The sequence below is a fragment of the Odocoileus virginianus genome, chromosome 18 (genome assembly GCF_023699985.2).
Source record: "Odocoileus virginianus isolate 20LAN1187 ecotype Illinois chromosome 18, Ovbor_1.2, whole genome shotgun sequence".
NCBI lineage: Eukaryota > Metazoa > Chordata > Mammalia > Artiodactyla > Cervidae > Odocoileus > Odocoileus virginianus.
This window is the reverse complement of record NC_069691.1, coordinates 1,348,374-1,366,515: the sequence shown is the minus strand read 5'-3', so window position 1 is coordinate 1,366,515 and position 18,142 is coordinate 1,348,374. Positions and strand designations below refer to the sequence as shown.

Below are 18,142 nucleotides of genomic sequence, written 5' to 3'. Positions count from 1 at the left end.
TGTGGATGCTTGGTTTCCAAAACACCGTCCAGATTTACTGTGTCAGTGAGAAAGCTGGGGCTCTGACCTCCAGCGCCTTCTCCAGAGCCTATCTTTTGCGAGCAGCCCTAGGGGCCAGCTTCCAGACCAAGCCCATCCCAGGCGAGGCCCAGAGCACCGCGTGGACGCGGGCGTGCAGCCTGCAGCCCTCCTGAGCTTTGGTTCTTGTTTCAGCTGCTCCCGCATCTCTTCCATCCAGGACTGGGTTCTCCTCCCTTACCGGTGCCCGCTCTATTAATGCATCAATTTGGACTCCAGGACCATTTTCAAATGGGCAGAGCAAATGCTTAATGAAGTGCAGGCACTGAGTAATACATCTGCTCATAATAATGTATTTAGAGATGTCACCCTCAGCTTAAAGGAAATCGTTCAGAGAGCAATTATGTTTCAAGAGAGAATAATTCCTGTAAAGAACTGAAATTTAAATCAAGATTTTTTAAGGCTGACAATGTTCTAATTACAGAGCCTGTGGCAAGCCCTGCTCCTCAGTGAAGGGTCATTTCACTGGAGAATTGCCTCATCTGAGAAGCAGGAGGCGCACTTGCTTAAGCCGGTGCACACATTCAAATACGAGCAACTCCCTCTGAGCCCAAGACTCAGCTACCTGCTACCCACCTCCGTGGAGAGATGGCAAATCTGTGCTGGCCTAGAAGAGTCTGTAACTGCTTGAATGCAGGGCTGAAATTGTATGCCTAATAGAACCGGGGACAGTTACGAAGCCTTGCGGCCTTGGAGGCCATGTGCTCAGTTTTACCTGCAGAAGGGGTGGGTGGGTATGGGGACAACAGGGCTGGAGCGGAGGTGAGTGACCTGGGTGGGTGGGTGTGGCCTCGGACATGTCATGCCCTCTGCTTGGGTGATATTTTGGGCTCTACAGCTGGTGATGCAAAGCACAGGATGTGTTAGGTCTCAACAACTAGCTGTGAGCTGGCCTGAACACCAAAGCTTTCATGGCATTGCAGGTATGAAGTCGCTAGGGGAACCAATTTAGTATCTAAGGAGGTTAAAGAAAATAACTCATGTGGGTTAATAGGATATTTTCACACCAGTTGTTCTGAAAACATTCAGTGAGGGAAGTGGGCAGGGATGCTGACAACAGGACAGAGCCAGAGAAGCAAGCTGAAGCTCCTCGGTGCCCAGATCAAAGGCTCTCGAGGTCACCACATACTCGGAACTCCACACCAATGTCTCCATCTCAACACACGTTGGCAGGCACTGGGACCTCCCCGCACCTTCCTGACTCTCCAGGCCCACTGGATTTTCCTCTGATGCTGGTATTTCAGTACATACCAGTTTATAACCCTGAGCTGGGCTATGCTGAGGGGGCAGGCGGTCACCAAGTTCAGAGCTCAAGGCAGAGAACTCAGGCCTGTGGCTGTCCCCGGCAGAGGGAGAAAGGCCCACGAGCTGGCCCTCAGGCTGCAGTCCCTGCAGGAACGGCCCTCCCCCTTGGGCTCATGCACTGCACTCTCTGGTTCTCTGCACCTCAGGCTCTCCTTGGGCCCTACTGGGCTCTGTCTCTACCCACACTGAACCCGGGAAGGCTAACTGCATGGCCTCTGAGAGTGCTTCTAGGTCTAAGGTCCTAGATTCCACGTCTATGAGCATAGTCTGCTGCCCATGAGGTGAGGGCTTCCTGCAGGAAGGGATCAAGTCAGCCTCATGCCCCCTCCACTGCTGCCCTTGGCCTCCAGTCCTGATCTCACAGGGTGTTGGCCTGGATGGCTCTCAGGGCTGATGTATCCTGGGCACCTCCTGTGAGCCAGGCCATGTGCCCAGCACTGAAGCTCAGGATGGGAGGTAGCTGACTGGGGGTCATGCAGCCATCAGCTGCTGCTGCTTCCCTCCCTGGGAGCCTTTCCCAGAACCCATGCTCCTGACCTCAGCACCGTGAGCTAAGGAGAGGGCCCAACCTAGCCCCCAACACTCCCCATGAGGCCAGCCGGGGGCAGGGGGGCGGGTGAGAGGCATCAGACCCTGAGCAGGTGACTTCTTGACTGTCAGCTTCAGTTCCCATGGCACCCACCCCGCCGGTAACAGTGGCTCAGAGCAGCATAAGGGCTGGCAGTGAATGGCCGTCCCGGGGACCAGGGATGCTGCGTCCCGACCGGTGGAGGCCCCAGCCACGGAGGGACCGTCACACAGAGTTGATGGGCTCGAGAGGTGAGCGGGGCCTTCTTTCTGATACAATCTGTCAAACCCCGACTTAATGCAAACGTTGGGCAGAGCCTTGTCAGCAGACACCCAGGAGGTGTGCTGCAGTGATATATCCTGATCGGTCACAAGGTCCCCACGAGTGAGATGCCACCTAACGACAGCTGAAGATTTAAAAACAGCTGCCGGGGATGATTTTAATAACTGCCAACTCAGAGGAGGAAATCCAGCACAAGATTAAAATTCTCAGGGAGAAGGGAGGGTACGTCAGCTACTCAGCATGCACAGGGGTATGTGGGGCTTTAGCAGCAAGAAGTAGCCTGGGGACCATGCATCCAGGGCCAGGTTCCTGGCCCGGCCACCTCCCCATCATGGCTTCTGAGAAGGCATGGGTCCCTGGGGAGCTCAGACAGGCTGCCACCTCCTGCCAAGCTCCTGCATCAGCCCTGTCTCCTTTGATAGGACATCCTGAGAGAGCTAAGTCACAATTAGGGGTGTCTCCAGCGGGTGACCTGTCTAATGAGTCTTGTAAGGCTGGTGGAGGCTGGGGATGCTGGGGCTGTCAGGGCGTTCAGATCGCTCATTACCATCACAAAAAGCACCTCCTTGTATAACCGGGATTATCAAACGTGCCTGGCGCGTCAGGCCTAATAACAGGCCCCACCTCGTCTCATAATCACGGGCTTTAATAAAACATCACTCAGCCCGCAGCTGCCGGCCCGAGCAGGGTGCGAGGCCTCACCTCACGCTTTTAGACCTAATTGCTTGATGCATATTTCATGAAGAATCTTGGGTAATAGTTATGTTAAATCGCTTCTTTTCATGATGAAATGACTTAAAAAATACTTGATATAATATTTATGTGGGAGAAGTCGAGGAAATTGTCCTTTGGGATTCGTGTGTAGGACCTGGTTATAGGAGTCCATGCTCAGAGGTGTGATCTCAGGTTTACCTCTTTTGAAAGGTGGCTGGGGAGCTGCTCTCTTCACGGAGATGCCCCAGCACACTGTCCCTCAGCTCGAGACCACCCAGGGGTGTCCTTGGGACCCTGCGGAATAAAGGCTCAGCCGGACCGTGCACCGAGCTGCTACCACATGCTATCTCATTTAGGCCTGTGGCAAGGCTGACACGTTGCTTGGTGTAACTACCGGTGTTGACAGATGGGGAAACCGAGGCTGAAGCAGGCTGTGTGCCTCCATGGGCACCTCAGGGCCCACACGACAGGTACTTCCTGCGGCAATGCTGCCTCTGCAAGCAGATGGCTCTGGTTCAGCACATCTGCTCTCTGACCTCCAGGGAGATGTCTACAGAGAAGACGCTTTTCCTGCTCATCACACCTGTGAGCAAGCCTCTCCAGAAACATTTGTGTCTGCAGAGAAGCATGCTCCAAGGAGAGCCCTGGGGCTGCTGTGGAAGAAACCACCCAGACCTCCAATGATGGGGGCCTTCGGGGGAAGGGCACTGGGGTGACATCTCCTGAGGACGTTCCACCTGCAGGCTGGCCCTGCACAAGCTACGAACTTCCCGCTTGGGGCCTGGGAGCCTGGCAGAACAAACACGCGCCACGTGATCACCACTGCTGCCCTTGGTCAGTGACTGGACCAAGCTGTGGCTTCACAAAGAAGCTGGGACGGCTGACATTATCTGCAAGAGCACCAAGGGGCAGAGGGAGAAGCAGCCTGCCTGGATTGCAGTGAGAGGACAGCAGGGCTTTCTGAGTCCTTACAGCCGTGTGGTGGGGTTCCCCAACTGTGCCATGCACGGGGTGGGGGGCACGAAGGCCCCTTCCAGCTGAGACGCTCTAGGGGCCGAGGGAGGGAAGGGGTTTACGCGGTCACACGTGGTCACACGCCTTTTGAAATTGCCTTCAGGGGGACAAGCCAAAGACACAGGCAGCAGGTTATAGAGCACAAACATCTAGATGTGAACACCGCTGAGCCAAATGACTTGATTTACAACCAAATAATCAGACTTTCAATAAGTGCATTGGCAGCGACTAGCCTCCCCAAGAAGCCCAGACATTTCTCAAGCTCTAAGTTGGCGGCTCAGGGTGAGATCTTCAGTAAATGGCGGTGAAAAGCCATCTCCAGGGGGAAGAAGGGCGGCCGATGCCTTCTGCAGAGAGCTTGTTTTGTGCCGCACAATGCAGCAGGTGGGTCAGAACGAACCCATCGGGGGCAATTTTCTCAGGAGTAGACTAACAGAGTGTCAGACAGGAGGACTGCAATGATCCAGACAGCTGAGGAAGTGAGCCTCCCATCGCTGGAGGTGTGTGACTGGGAGGGTAATGATGCATGGAAGACTTTTTTAATTCTTCCGGTCGGTGTCCCTACATAGGCTTCAGCAAGAGCACGTGAAAACAAGGCGAGATGTGGATGCAGAACGAAGGGTGACATGTGAAATGTTTCAGAGCTTTAGGAAGAGGAAAGAGGACTTTTCTAGGAACACGAAGACCCTTTTGTGTTTGAAGCACATGGGGCTGATGGTGATGGCTGGACTGAAGTCAGACACCTGGGTTCAAACTCTGATCCCACTTATGTCAGTGGCTGCGCAGGTCCCCTCTCCCTGGGCCTCAGCATTCTTGTCTGGAAAAGATAGAGGGGGTTCCTCCAGCGCTGAAGTTCTCAAGCCAGTGAGAGGCATCCCAGGGGCATGGGAGCTGCACCAGCATTGCCGGCAGGACTGGCACGCTCACACAGTTATCTCTAGGTGGAGGCCAAGGATGTGGCAGAGGACAGATCACAGCACAGAATAACCCAGCCCAAACTCACAGGGCGCCAGTGCCTCCAATCCTTCATCTGTGAAGTGGGGCTAACAAGAACAGACGTGAGGGAGAAGCGAGAATGTGCATGTGAAGGAAGCAAGGACACCGGATAAAGGTTAGTTGTCCGGCTTCTCATTCAAGGGCTGAAGACACGGCACAGAATTTGCCAAAGGGATGCAGAGGTTCCAGGCTGTTTCCAAGGACCAGCCCCCCACCGTCACTCCAGCCAGCAGGTGCAGGGGGAACACACGGCACCTGAAGGCAGGTCCAGAACAGGGGTCGGGCAGATGCTGCGCAAAGGCAGTTGCCGAGGCAAGCACCAGCTGCCGCGGAGAGGACTTGGAGGGGCACAGCGGGGAGCTGGAAACCTGAGGCTGAGCCAGCTGATGCTGAGAGGGAGATGAGGGGAGCACTCTGGGGTGAGGAAGGTCAGACACGGGCAGAGGGATCACTGCCTGCAGATCCAGAGGGACCCAGACCTGGGCTCAGTCTCCCAGGTCCGAGAGTCTCCCAGACTGCCACTTCTGAGCTGCGGCCTCTCTCGGAGCCTCAGTTTCCTTATTGGAGCTTTCACTGCCCACCCGTAAGGACGGTCCTGAGGTCCCAGCTGGGTGGGGCATGAGCAAGTTTGGCAGGTGCTAAGGTCTGGAGTTCTGGCATGGCTTCGTTCCCACCCACATGCTGCAGGCGCCCTCGTAGAAGGTGCTGCCCGGGCTGAGCACTAAGGTGCCTCCCCCTGCCTGATCTGCCATTCGTGGCCATGTTGGCGGCAGGCCCACCTCCTCCAGGCAGCCTGCCTGGCTGAAGTGGGAGGCCCAGGTTCTGGCCCCAGCTCTGTCACCAGATGACAATGGGCATGGTGTCTGCATCCCCAAGATCAATTTTCCCAAACATCAAGTGGTATTTCTCAACACTCTCAAAAGCACACTGTTATACACTGGGGTCCACCAGAAAATAGAATGGGGATGATGAGGAAAGAGCCTTCTCTGCTTAAAAAATCCTGGTCTAAGGCAGTCCTGCGGGTACTGCTTTGCAGTCAACATTTCTGAGGGACACGAGACACCAAGCAGAGGCTTTTGAGGCCATGTGTTTCCCTGACCTTATTTTACCGATGACGTGAGGCCCAGAAAGGGGTGGAGGTTTGCTCCCCTTCTCCAGCGAACCCGGTATGACCCCCACCTTGTGCCATCAGCCACAGGGCACTACCCACATCCTCCGTATGCTCTAAGAAGGCAGGGATGCCGAGGGTGGAGGTGGGCGTGCAGGGAGGGGCAGGGAGACAGCAACCCACCTACACCCCAGTTCTCATCTCTGTCCTTAAAGCACAGTTCTCATCTCCGTCCTTAAAGCACGGCGCTTACCCTCAGGCGCTTACCCTCATTATCCGAGGACCCAACTCCTTTCCTGGTGGAGCTGTCCTCCATAACTGAACAATGGATTCATTACCACAGCAAAGAAGGGGACTCGCCCACAAAGCATCTGACCCAACTCACAGTTTTACTTAAAAAAACAAAAACAAGTAAAGATGGAAAATCCAGAAAGGTCTTTAAAAACTGCAAACTAAAACAGATTTGTTTGCTCAGCAGCCCTGCCTCTAACCTGAGGATCCATTCTTCCTCCCCAGAATTTCAAAGGCACACACTTGACTCTAAGCCAAAGTGGCCCTGGCCAAAGGCCTTTTGCAAATCATGTGAAAGACAGTGACTGGTGGTTTTCAGTGGAAAAGTTCCCAATAAGCCTTGGGGATCTGGGCCACAATTTCTTCATCTGTGAAATGGGGAGATCTTTATGATGTTCCCTAAAGTCACTGAAAGTAAGGGAAAAGAGCCCTGAACAGGAAGTCGAGACCTGACCCCTGGCTCTTGCCTTCTTGGGCCTTGGTTTTCCCATCTACACAACAAAGGGAAAGGACGAGGGGACCAGTGAGGTCCCACAAACTTCTAAACCTTTGAAACTTAGCACATAGAAGATGGTCACACCATGAGATGAGGAAAGAATGACTTCAGATATTAAACAGAACGACTGACCTTCACTGCAGATGCCCCAGAGTTCCAGGACTGGAAGAGAAGTACAGGTTTTTCAAACACAGGGTTTCTTCAAATGTGCCCTGGAATGCCTACCTCAAGGTCCCCGGGGATTTGCTAAGCCTGTGGCTTCCTGGGCTTCTCTGGAACTAGAATCAGCCTTTAACACGCCCTTCAAGAGACTCTGATGCACATTCAAGTTTGAGAACCACCATTCTATCTCTTATCTGGTGATGCAAAGTCCACATTCACATCTCACGTCCAGCGTTTGCTTTTTGCTCACCCACAGCACTGGGCAGCTCACTCCTTACAGGGACGACCTTTTCCAACCTTTGATGGCTCTCCCCATGAGAAAGTCCTTCTATGTTCTGAGCTGAATTGTGACTTAGCACGGTCCTGCAGACCACAGCTGCTCCACCTGCCCTGAGAAGGCCCGCCTGAAGAACGGGGCCCAGAGCAGGTACAGACCCGAGGCTGCTCCTCTCTCCAGCTGTCCTCAGAGGGCAGGAGCTCCTAGCCCTTCCCATCCTGGCCCCCTGCTGCTCACGATCTCTCATATGCTGGGGGCTGCAATTGGACATTGCTCCCGTGGGTCTGTCCCACTTGGCCATTAGTCCAGCTGTCTGGACATGACTGCACCATGTTACACCCCAAGCCTCTGCTGAACTCCTTTCTGGTGTCTGCTGACCTCCAGAGTCCACTGTCTTCCTCCTCCTCCTGATCCCAAAGGACAGGATCTCATTGGCTTGAGAGTGTCAGTGGGTCAGGCAACATGCACCTCTTGACCCAAACCCCAAAGGGCACCAGCCCAGGAACATGAAGAAGCAAACGCCCACTGGCTGTGGCCACACTTGGAAGGTTTGCAAACGTAATTTTGAAAGGTCACTGTCAGCCGTTCGTAATCTGGGCTCTGGAGGGCGAACCCTCTCACATTGGGCATCCATTCTGGCAGCTTCTGGACAACCTCCGTCCACAGGGTGGAGCGTTCTCTTAAAATTAAATCGCTGGCTCTTTGCTCCCTAATGAAATTGATTTCTGCCTTGATACACAACAAAGCTTTCATTTTATTATTTGGCTAGGGTTTGACCACATTAATTACAGTTTTTTTTCAGCATGGCTGCAAGTAATTGAGTTCCAAAAAGTTACTGACTATTGGAACTGATGGCTTTTTAAAAGCATAACTACCACAGAAGTGAAATGGTCAACTTTCATTTTGTCACAGAAGGATTTCTGGGGGGTAAGACTGGAACAATTCAGGACAAGAAGAAGCATTTCTCTAGTTTGAAAATCTGAACTCAAAATGGGATTACGCTCACATTTGGAGACTGTTTTTGAAATGTGGGTGTGCCTGGCACATACGACCTCACGCATTTGCCGCCTCAGTGGTCTGATCATCACTTGTGTCAGAACTCATAAACTGCCCCAAGTTTTTAATCATTGTTATTGGCGCAAGTCTACCTGCCTTAGAGGATACGCTGCGGAAGCCTCTTCAAATTAGTTTCTGACACCAGGTACCAGGGACTGCAAAGCGCCTACCTGGCACTGTGTAAATGCATTTCCCCCCCGGAGGCTGTGTTCAGTCAGGGTGGGGGCACCGTGTAAACGCATTTCCCCCCGGGTGGCTGCATTCAGCCAGGGTGGGGGCACCGTGTAAATGCATTTCCCCGGGTGGCTGTGTTCAGCCAGGGTGGACTGTACACCTTAGCGTCCATCAGCTGGAAACGATGGGCACACAACTGCTCTGAGCAAGCTGGGGGGTGGGAAAGGATTGTGGAAGAGAGGAAGGGCCAGCAATGCAGAAAGCTGTGGGGAGAGAGACAGAGCTGACCAGGACTTCAGAGTTTATGAGGCACATCTTTGTCCACCTGGGCCAAATGTCTAGTCGCCTTGGCCAAGGGGGGCTGACATGGAGGGGACAGCTGAAAACTCAAGTTGGCACCACAGGGAGAGGGGACACTGCAGAGACCTCTCCCCTGATGCCAAACCCAACTGCCCTTCGGCCTTGCTGTTACTTCCCAACACATTATTATCCTCCTAGGCCCTGCTCACACACCACCTCCTCCAGGAAGCCTTCCAAGATGCCACCAGTCAGACTCACTTTCTTCTTATTTATTCCCTGCCACACTTCCCTCCACCACAGCCCTCACCTATTCTTGTCCCTCTGTCTCCCTATCTAGCTGGAGGCCTGGTGCCCAGCGGGAATGCAGCAAGGACACCTAGGCTGCTGACCTGTCACCCTGCCCTCAAAGTCTGTGCTGAGAATGGGACAGGCTGATCCCCAAGCCGCCTGGAGCCGTGAGCAGCGTGTGGATTTTCAAAAGGAAAATAGCAAGCAAAAAAAAAAAAAAAGTTCTAATTAAAGCATTTCTAATAAGCCAGCTTTGCCAAGCCAATTGTTTCTTATATTCCTCCTGGGTGAAGCAATTTTTTTTTTTAAAAAAAAGGCATTAAAAGTGGCAGAAAGCACCCTCGGCTGGAAGGAGGTTGGCGGCTGCTCACTGTCGGGGGGGTGGGGTGCACCCAGCAAAGGACGGGTTTGAGGCACAAAATGTGTGCGTGTGTGAGTGTGACACACACTCAGACACAGCAAAACATCGTTTTTATAGCTTTAGAATTTGAACTGTGGGAGCAAAGACGAGAGCTATAAAATCTGACATCCGATTTTATAAACCTGCCGCAAATACCAAGAACGTTTATGGAGAAAATGAGAGAAGAAAATATAGTGCCACGGGGCTTCAAAAGGGTAATAACCCTGGGCTGGGAGTCGAGACATCTGGGCTCCGCCAGCAACTCGCTGTGGGACCTTGGGAAGGTCTTTCTCCCTTCCTGTGCCTGCTTCTCTCATCTGAAAGCCAGGGTCTTGACCTGGATGATTCAAGACTCTTCTGGTTGCAAGGGCCTGAGGGTGTGGGGAACAGGAAACCTTGAGATTTTACTGAATGAAGCCGGGTGCTTCAAGCCCCACCAAATGCCTCAAGGAGGGGGCTGGTTATATTTCCTCTGGGGGTTATTTACCTAGCTACTAGCAAAATAAGACCCCCAATACTTCCCTGGGGAAGGCACAAGCCTCTGTAAATAACCCCACCTGCATTTATACAGCCACTCGGGGCTTTCAAAGAGATCTCCCTTCCGCTGTGTCCCTGGACCTCGGGGGTGAGGCTCTGAGACGTGAAATAATTCGCTGGGTGACCCCCACAGCCAGCAGAAGCAGTGGGATTCAGGCCCTGGTCCTCGGGCCCCTGACTGCGTCCTTCACGTTTCTGCCCCTTCCCTGATGGCGGGGATGAGGTCTGCATCTGTCACCACGGCCTGGACCTGCAGTGCCCTCCCAAGTTCCCAAACAAGCCTTTCCCAGGTGGCTTTTGCAAAAACATTGCTGAATAAATCCTATTAACAAGATGTTAGAAATGTGACTGGAAAGAAATGTTTTTCACATTTGGAGAGACCAGTGCCTCAGAAAGGAAGCTGTCCCCGGGCACGAGAGGCTTCCTGGCCATGGATGGGCAGTTGAAACCGCCCCCCAACCCGGCTCCCCGACTGCCACCCGGCAGGCGAGCCTCGCAGGCAGATTTTTGTGGGCTGATACCAGGCAATTAAAAACCAGCTGGAAATGTAATCGGGGTGGCTCGGACGCTGGAGAGGACTAGGGAGCTCTCGGGGGAGTAAAGGGCAATGCGGTGTGCCTGGCTGGGAGGGGACACGCGGCAGGTCAGGAAGGGAAACCCCAGCCCATCAGCGGGCACCTTGGGCGCTGCCAGGCCAGCAGGTGCTCTGGACAACGGGCGGGCAGTGTGAGTGCAGGCGCCTCTTGCCTCTGGGTTTGGGGCAGAGACTGGGGCAGGGATGAAAACTCGTCCTGAGTTAGGATGAGTTTCCTAGGTTTTTCAAAACTGACAGTTCCAGGTCCGTGTTGCAGCTGGTGGAGTCACCACTCGCCCGGCCGTTCAGAAATCTGAACGAGGCCCCAGGCTCCTTGCTCTTTCTCACCCTCTTCAGTTCGACCAAGACACGACCTCTGTTTTCTTCCACTGCCCGAGTCCTTCGCTGAACTGTTACAGCCTCCCCGGCAGCCAGCGCTCCACCCCGACCTGCCTTCCAGATTCAGCCACCGTCAGATGGGGCTTCTGAAACCCTCTGTCTCTAGAGTTCACTGTTTTCATTTTGTCTCCTGCACAGAACGTTTGAGGAGCCTCTTGTTTTGCCTACAGCAGTAGCTCCTAATTGCACCATTTCCTTTAAACCTTTTAGAGAAGGCGAAAACATGCTGTCCACTAATTGAGCAGAAAGTTCACTTTCCCTCCATCAGCCCTGAAAGGATGTGAAACCCTCCGTGTAGCAAGAGCAAAGACACAGACACCCCCCTTCCCTGCTTGCCCTGTCTCAGGCTGGTGCAAATGCTGCCAAAACACAGGGCCGGGCTGAGAAGCTAGGAGGCAGACGAGCTCCTTCCTCTCTCTGGCCTTAGTTCTGCCTGCCTGTTGAGGTGGTCATCATCTTCAGGAGCTGATGAGGAACTGGCAGGTCAGAGAGCTTAAGTGACTTACTCAAGGTCACACGGTCATCAAGAGGGCAGCCTGGATTTAACATGAGCCCTGTGATTTGTCTCAGTCATGGCAATGCAGGATTTTCTCCAGAGGCAGTCTGCATGGACTCTGAGATCCTATCACCATAAAGGGGAGTGGATGTGGGCACGGACAGTCAGGTAGTTCTCAAGGTACTGAGCCACACCGAGCTATTTTCTCAATGACTCATGGTGGTAACCAAGTCTGTAACAAAGACAGTGAGCTACCACTAACTTACTGCCTGCTGGGCACAGGCCAAGCACTTCGCATACATCATCTCTTCATGAATGCCTCTGTAAAACGCATTTTATAGATGAGGAAACCGAGGCTCAGAGATGTTAAGTCCCTTTGTTCAAGACCGTCCTGCTAGTAAGTAGCAGAGCTGGGGTTCAAAAGCCCACGCCAGACCGATCCAGAGCTCATTTCTTCAGCTACCCCGAGCTGCCTCTATTCTGGGGAGATGGGGGAGGATGCTAGTGACTGGATCTACTGAAAACTGGGCTGGAAAGAAGGCAGCTTCTCTCCTCCTGCTCTGCCGTTTCCCCAGCATGGGCAGCTCCTTACCCTGCCCATCCCCAACTGTCTCAACCCTCCTCATTCCCCAAGGCCCAGGTCAAAACCCTTCCTGATCGCACCCTCTCCTGCCATCACTGTCTGCCTGGAGTCAGCCAGCTACCTCTGGGCCAGTCTGCCTGACCCCCGCCTCTGTTTCTTTGGTACCCCCCTCCTCCAGCCCTCACACCCACCTGGAAGCGCAGAGAGTCAGGGGGTCATGGGGGCAAACAGCCAGGAGACTAGGGCCCCGGTCATCAGAGCTGGGCAGTGCCCGGGGCGGTACATACCCGCCTTCCTTGAAGCCCTCAGGGCAGCCTGGGGAGGAGGGCAAGAGGGGACAGAGCCCCACATTCTGGGGCAGGAAGTCATGCTGGGCAGGGGAGCACACAATGGCTGGAAAGCCTCCGCGGTGGTCGGGGGGCCACCCTGGGGCTCGCCCGCGGGGGCAGCCACAGTGGAGCTAGGAGGACGAAGCCGCAGACGTCCACTCAAGGGGTAGCCCAGACGGCAGAAGGAAGTGCAGTCCGTGCTCTCTCTGATGATCGAAGGGCAAGCAGTCCTCGCGTTCCCCCACCTCTCCCCACCCCACAAACTGTTATTATTTCTTGCTCCTGGCTGTCAGCAGCAGCAAACTAAGATTAATCACTCGCCCGCCTGCCTAGACCCAGACATGCCTACTGTTTGAAAACTCTCTCCTTTACCATATAAATCAATGAGGGGAGAGAAGAAAGAAAAACAAGCCTAACAGAAATGCGCCCCAGCGCCCCTGGAACACGGCCCATCATCTCCTCTGGCCCTGCCACACACACCTCCCTCCCAGGAAGCACATGCTGGGCGAAGACTGGCTGCCCAGCAGTCAGCACACCCTCCCAGCTCCAGGCGGGAACCTGAAGGGCCTCGTTTGGCAGTCAGACCAGGAGGCATTCTGTTGATAAATTGTCCCGCCCCCTCCTCCCCGCCTGAAGAAGGAAGTGGGGCCTTCCCACTGTCCTTAGGACGGAGCAGAGAGAGAAGCTGGTCCTGACTGTGGAGACCGTGACCGGGAAGCAGATCTATGAATCAAACACTGGACCCTCTTTCTACGGCACTGGGGGTGGGGACAGACACCGGCGCGGGTCACCCGGAGGCAGCGGCAGCCCAGACACACGCCCAGCGTGTGTGCCCGGTGCAGCCTTGCCCCATGCTGGCTCCGCGCAATGTCTGCAGGCTCTGGGAAAGCTGGGAGGACCGGGGACCGGCACACACGAGGGCTTGCTGTGGCCGGACCTGCCGGGCTGCCTTAGTTTTTATAAGAACTTCATGGGAGTGGCCTGCACACCTTTCCAGGTGATGGTCAGGGAGGTAATTCACTAGAGCCACACAGCATTGAGCGTGCAGCAAGGATTCGAACCCAAGTATCACCGGCTGCCGAGCCCATGCCTTTCACTCTACATCTTCACTTTTTTTAAAAAAAACAAATTTCGGCCACACTGCGCAGCATGTGGGATCTTAAGTGTCCCGACCAGGGGTTGAGCCTGAGCCCCCTGCACTGGAAGTGCAGAATCTTGACCATTGGAAGGGAAGTCCCTCCCTCTACATCTTTAAAAGTGGTCTCCCCGGGACTCCCGCCTGCTCCCTGGACTGTGCCAGCTTTGGTGGCATGCCCGTGACATGCGAGGGCACGGGCAGGCAGAGCGATGCTCCACTCGACACCCGGTTCATGAACGGTTCTGGAGCACATCTGTGGGGTCATGACTGCAGCCCGGCTCAGAACCCCCAGGAATGCTCCCCGACATGCAGGATGGAGCCCCAACCCCCCAGCTGCATGACCAGCCGCCTTTCTCCTTGGCTCCGGCCAGGGTTACTTGCTATTCTTACACAAGCTCTGCATTTTCCTGTCTCTGTGCCACCCTCTCTGCCTGGCTGTCCTCTCTGCCCTGTCCACGGTCTAAGATCTGCCCAGCCTTCCAACACCCGCTCTCCTGGTTCCTTCCCTCTTTCATGGACCTGAGCACTTTCTGCCTTGAAAAGTGAAAAAGTGAAAGTGTCAGTCACTCAGTCGTGTCTGCCTCTTTGCAACCTTGTGGACTGCAGCCCGCCAGGCTCCTCTGCCCATGGGATTCTCCAGGCGAGAATACTGGAGTGGGTAGCCACTCCCTTCTCCAGGGGGTCTTCCCAACCCAGGGACTGAACCCAGGTCTCCTACAACGTAGGCAGATTCTTTACGTCTGAGCCACGGGCGAAGCCCACTTTCTGCCTTAGGTAGCCCTGAACATGTTCTGTGCGGATCTGAGTCGCCGGTGCAAATGGCGCTTCTTCCCCACTTGAGCTACGAGCTCCTGGAGACTGCAGCCCAGTAACTGATGAGAAATGAGGGGACAGAGCTTATGGGCCGAGGAAGACTCTTGAGAGATCTGGGCTGAGCTGCAATCTGACGGGAAGGTCAGAAATGTCTCTTGAGGTCGGAATCTGGGCCACATTTGCAAGGTTGTTGCGCAGTTTGCCTGTGGGGATTTCAAAGCTGAAGGCACCTTTCAAGGCCTCCCTGGGGGCTGTGTACCCTATTGGGGACGGCAGCTCAGGGCCTAAAGAGAGCTGGGCTGGGCCCAGGTCAAAGCAGCAGGGGCATCTCTGCTGCGGCCAGGAGGGTCACTCTGTCTGTCCCCTTCCCAAGCATACGAGGAGGCCCTGGTGCTCTCCCTGCCTCCCAGCTGTAAACCCTCCAGCCTTTGAAGTCCTGTTTCCCTCATCTTGTCCTGATTCCTTTGCAAAAACTCATGAAACTAGAACTTGCAAAGAGTCATTCATACTCCAAAGTGCCTAAAGAACCCTTTTAATGAGGTTTTTTTTTTTTTTAAATCCCTTTCTCCCACTGCTTGCCTTTCCAGACAGGAAACTGGGTAAGAGGGTGATGTTTTCTGGCCAACTTCTAAAAGCTCAACCTTTTGCTTTCCTGAGGCTAGAGTGAGTGTAGCAGGGGTCAATGGTGTGTGCTGATGGCCGATGGCCCAATGCCCTGCTGGGTCAGGCTGGAGATGGGAAGACGGAGACTTCTGCAGGAGGGGTTGAGGACAGTGTTGAAAAGTGACAAGGCAGGACCTCTGTGAGACTGCTTCGTGGTGGGGGCGGCTGCCATGGAGGGACGTGGGAAACTGAGGCAGGCAGGCACCGCGTGGATTACCGTGGGTGCAGGGAAACGTTTCTGGGGAAGGGGCTGGTGGGTGGCTGCTCGGCCTGGTCCAGGGATCCAACTGGTCCCCACAGTGGGACGCAGACACCATCTCTGTTGTCTGTGAGGTCACTTGCCGCTAGGTAGCTGGGTTGGTCGTGAGTCTCCTCTGGGTCTTGGCCTCCCTGACCACAAAGCCAAGGGACTGGACCAGCTGGGCATCTAAGGTCACTGATGACGAGGGTAGTGATGCCTGCCCTGACCACCCCGTGGGGCTGTTCCGACACCAAGGTGCAGGCTTTCTAAATTGTGAAGCACTGTGAGTACTCAGGGTGAAGTGGGCTTTAGGCATACTGATGGAAGCCTGAGGGTGGCCCCGTCACTAAGAACTGAGTCTCAGCTCCTCTGTGGGGCTTGAGCCCTGCCTAGGCTCTTGTGCATCTCCAGGGCTTTGCCTGGCGTGTCCCCTCCACCTGAGATGCCTACCAACTGTCCCATCCTAGGGAATACCTACCCTCTCCTTAAGGTTCAATGTACCTCTGCCCTGCGGCTTCTCCAGACCTTCTCACCCTTACGCCAGCTCCGGCCCCCAAGCCCTCTGCAAGTAACAAGGCCCAGACTGGGAGCTCTGCTGCCTGGGCGAGACTGTCTTCACCTCTGCTCCCCACTCTGCCAAGGGACGGATGGATGAACTCTGTCCTCTGGGCGGGAGGGGTGGAGAGCCCTGTTCCCTGGGGCCACACTCCCCCAAACTCTCTCTCTTCCCCAGAACACCCTCGCAGCAGGGCCCAAGGCTCACGTGATAACGTAGCTAGAATTCCAAGGTCACTAGGCCCTGCAATCCTGATAATGTCGCTCCCCACTCCACCCCTGCCAGGCAGCCTTCGGCATCAGAGAGACCCCAAACCTCCATGGTGGCTGGCAAAGCTGGCACCTGCCCCAAGCAGCTGGGACGTTCAGTAACAAGGCAGTTCCATTTGGGGTTGAGGTGATGAATGCCAGGTGTCTCTCCCTGGTTGGCAGCCTGGCTGGTTACTGGGGCTGTTCTGGAAAACAAGCCCAACTCCCCTTAGTAGGTTGCCCTGGCAAGCCATGGACCACCCAACCCTCCTCCCCACTTCTGGCCTCCTTTGAGGGAAAGCTGATCAGGTAAGACCACCCCTCTGGCCTTTGGGATCTAATGGCTCTAGACAAGCATGCAAAACTAAACCCTCTACCTCAGCATCCGTGGGCAGAGACCAGCCATCCAGACTGCACTTCCCGATAATGAGAACAGACAGGACGGGTGCAGGAAGACAACCCGGGCTTGATGGCAGAGTGCTCTGATCCAGGTTCCAGCACAGGCCCCCGAGCTGTGCCCGCAGTCTCCCCCACCTTCTCCTCTTGCCGGGAGGTGCAGGGGATCTGGCCGCAGCCGGCCAGGGGAAATCCGGGGAGCCAGGGACACTGCTGGGCCTCTCTGTCTGCTCGGAGAACAGCACTGCCTCTCGTGTGCAGGTCGGGACACTGAGGCTCAGAGAGGTGATGTGGCTGCCGAGACCACGAGGTTGGGGAGCGGGAAAACCCGGCCCGGACTGGAAGCCTGTGAGAGCAGGAGCGTCCGGGGAGGGAGCAGTCCAGGGACGCAAAGGGAGCTACGCCCTTAGAACCGCGACACGCTCTTCTGAAGACCCACCTGTGAGCCAGCATTTGCGTCTGTGCGCATGACGATGGCGCTGGCTCAGGGTGCCGGGGAGCGGACCCTGCTGGTGTGAGCAGTTCCCACCCCTGGTTCCAGACTCCTCGTGTGCTCTCAGTGAACAAACAGAGGCGCCGGGTCCCTGCCACTCACAGCAATGACTGGGCTGGAGTGGGGCGCCCCACCCCCGCCTCTGTGCCTTCAATCAGCCCTCCAGGGAAGACGCTTCCGGCCTGGTCCCAGATGACGGAATTCCAGGAAGAATGAAATACACTGAGGAGCTCAGAGACGGCCAGTGTGACGAGTGTGAGGAAGACCAGGGAGTGGGCAGTCTGTCCGGGTCAGCAAGGAAGGATGGATGGTGACATGGAGGCCCATCTCTGATGTCACTCACCTCCCTCACCTCCTGCAGCCCAGAAAGGCACAGTTCACCTTGAGGCAGGAAGGTGAAGATCTGGAAGCATCACTCATGGACCTAGGTTGCTAGGTTACCTCGAGCAGTGGGGGCGGGAAGAGGCAGCATGGAGCAGCGGGGTGACCCCTCCCTGCGGTTGCCCCCTCCCCGGGGCAGGGACAGCCCTTTGACTGTGGCTGCCACCAGCCCAGCTGTTAGCGCACTGAGTTCTCCTTGGCTGCAATAAAACCAGCCTGATTCTAAGCTGTCAGGCCTGATGGTGAAGAATGAAGTAGCCATGTGCCGCTTGCCCTGAGTGCCCTCCCAGAGGCTCAGAAATCCCCTCGACGTCCTCCCTGGCAAGGCAGTTGCCCAGCTCCTGGTTGCACACCCCCAGTGATGAGACACTCACTACCTTCTGAAGCAGCTCTGATTCCTGATAGGCTTGAAGGGTCGGAGAACCGCACCTCTCGCTGACCTGGAGTCCACCTGCCCATAACGCCCCATCCACCACTTCTGCCCTGATGTCCTTGAGAGATCCGTGGCGGTCTGTGCTGGCTGAAGGACCTGGGTTTATATCTCAGTTCTGTCACTAACTCTTTAAATCCCGCCTCTCTCCCAGCCTCACTTTTCCTATCTGTAAAATGGGTTTTAGTCAATCTGTTGAGCTCCATCCAGCAACAGCAGTGAAGGATGAAACCCTCAATCAAAAAACCCTTTTCTTATTTCAGGGCCACCTATCCTGAAAGCAACATCTTGTGGATCACAAAGACCCAACAGCTGACAAAGCAGCTGCAGGTGATCATGTCAGCAAGGTTCTTCCT

General features: G+C 55.0%; 1 protein-coding gene across 1 annotated transcript in view; it reads right to left on the bottom strand.

Moving 5' to 3' along the window:
- Nucleotides 1-18,142, bottom strand: part of SHB (SH2 domain containing adaptor protein B) — a 132,341-nt gene that overhangs the window by 2,068 nt on the left and 112,131 nt on the right. The window lies entirely within an intron of this gene.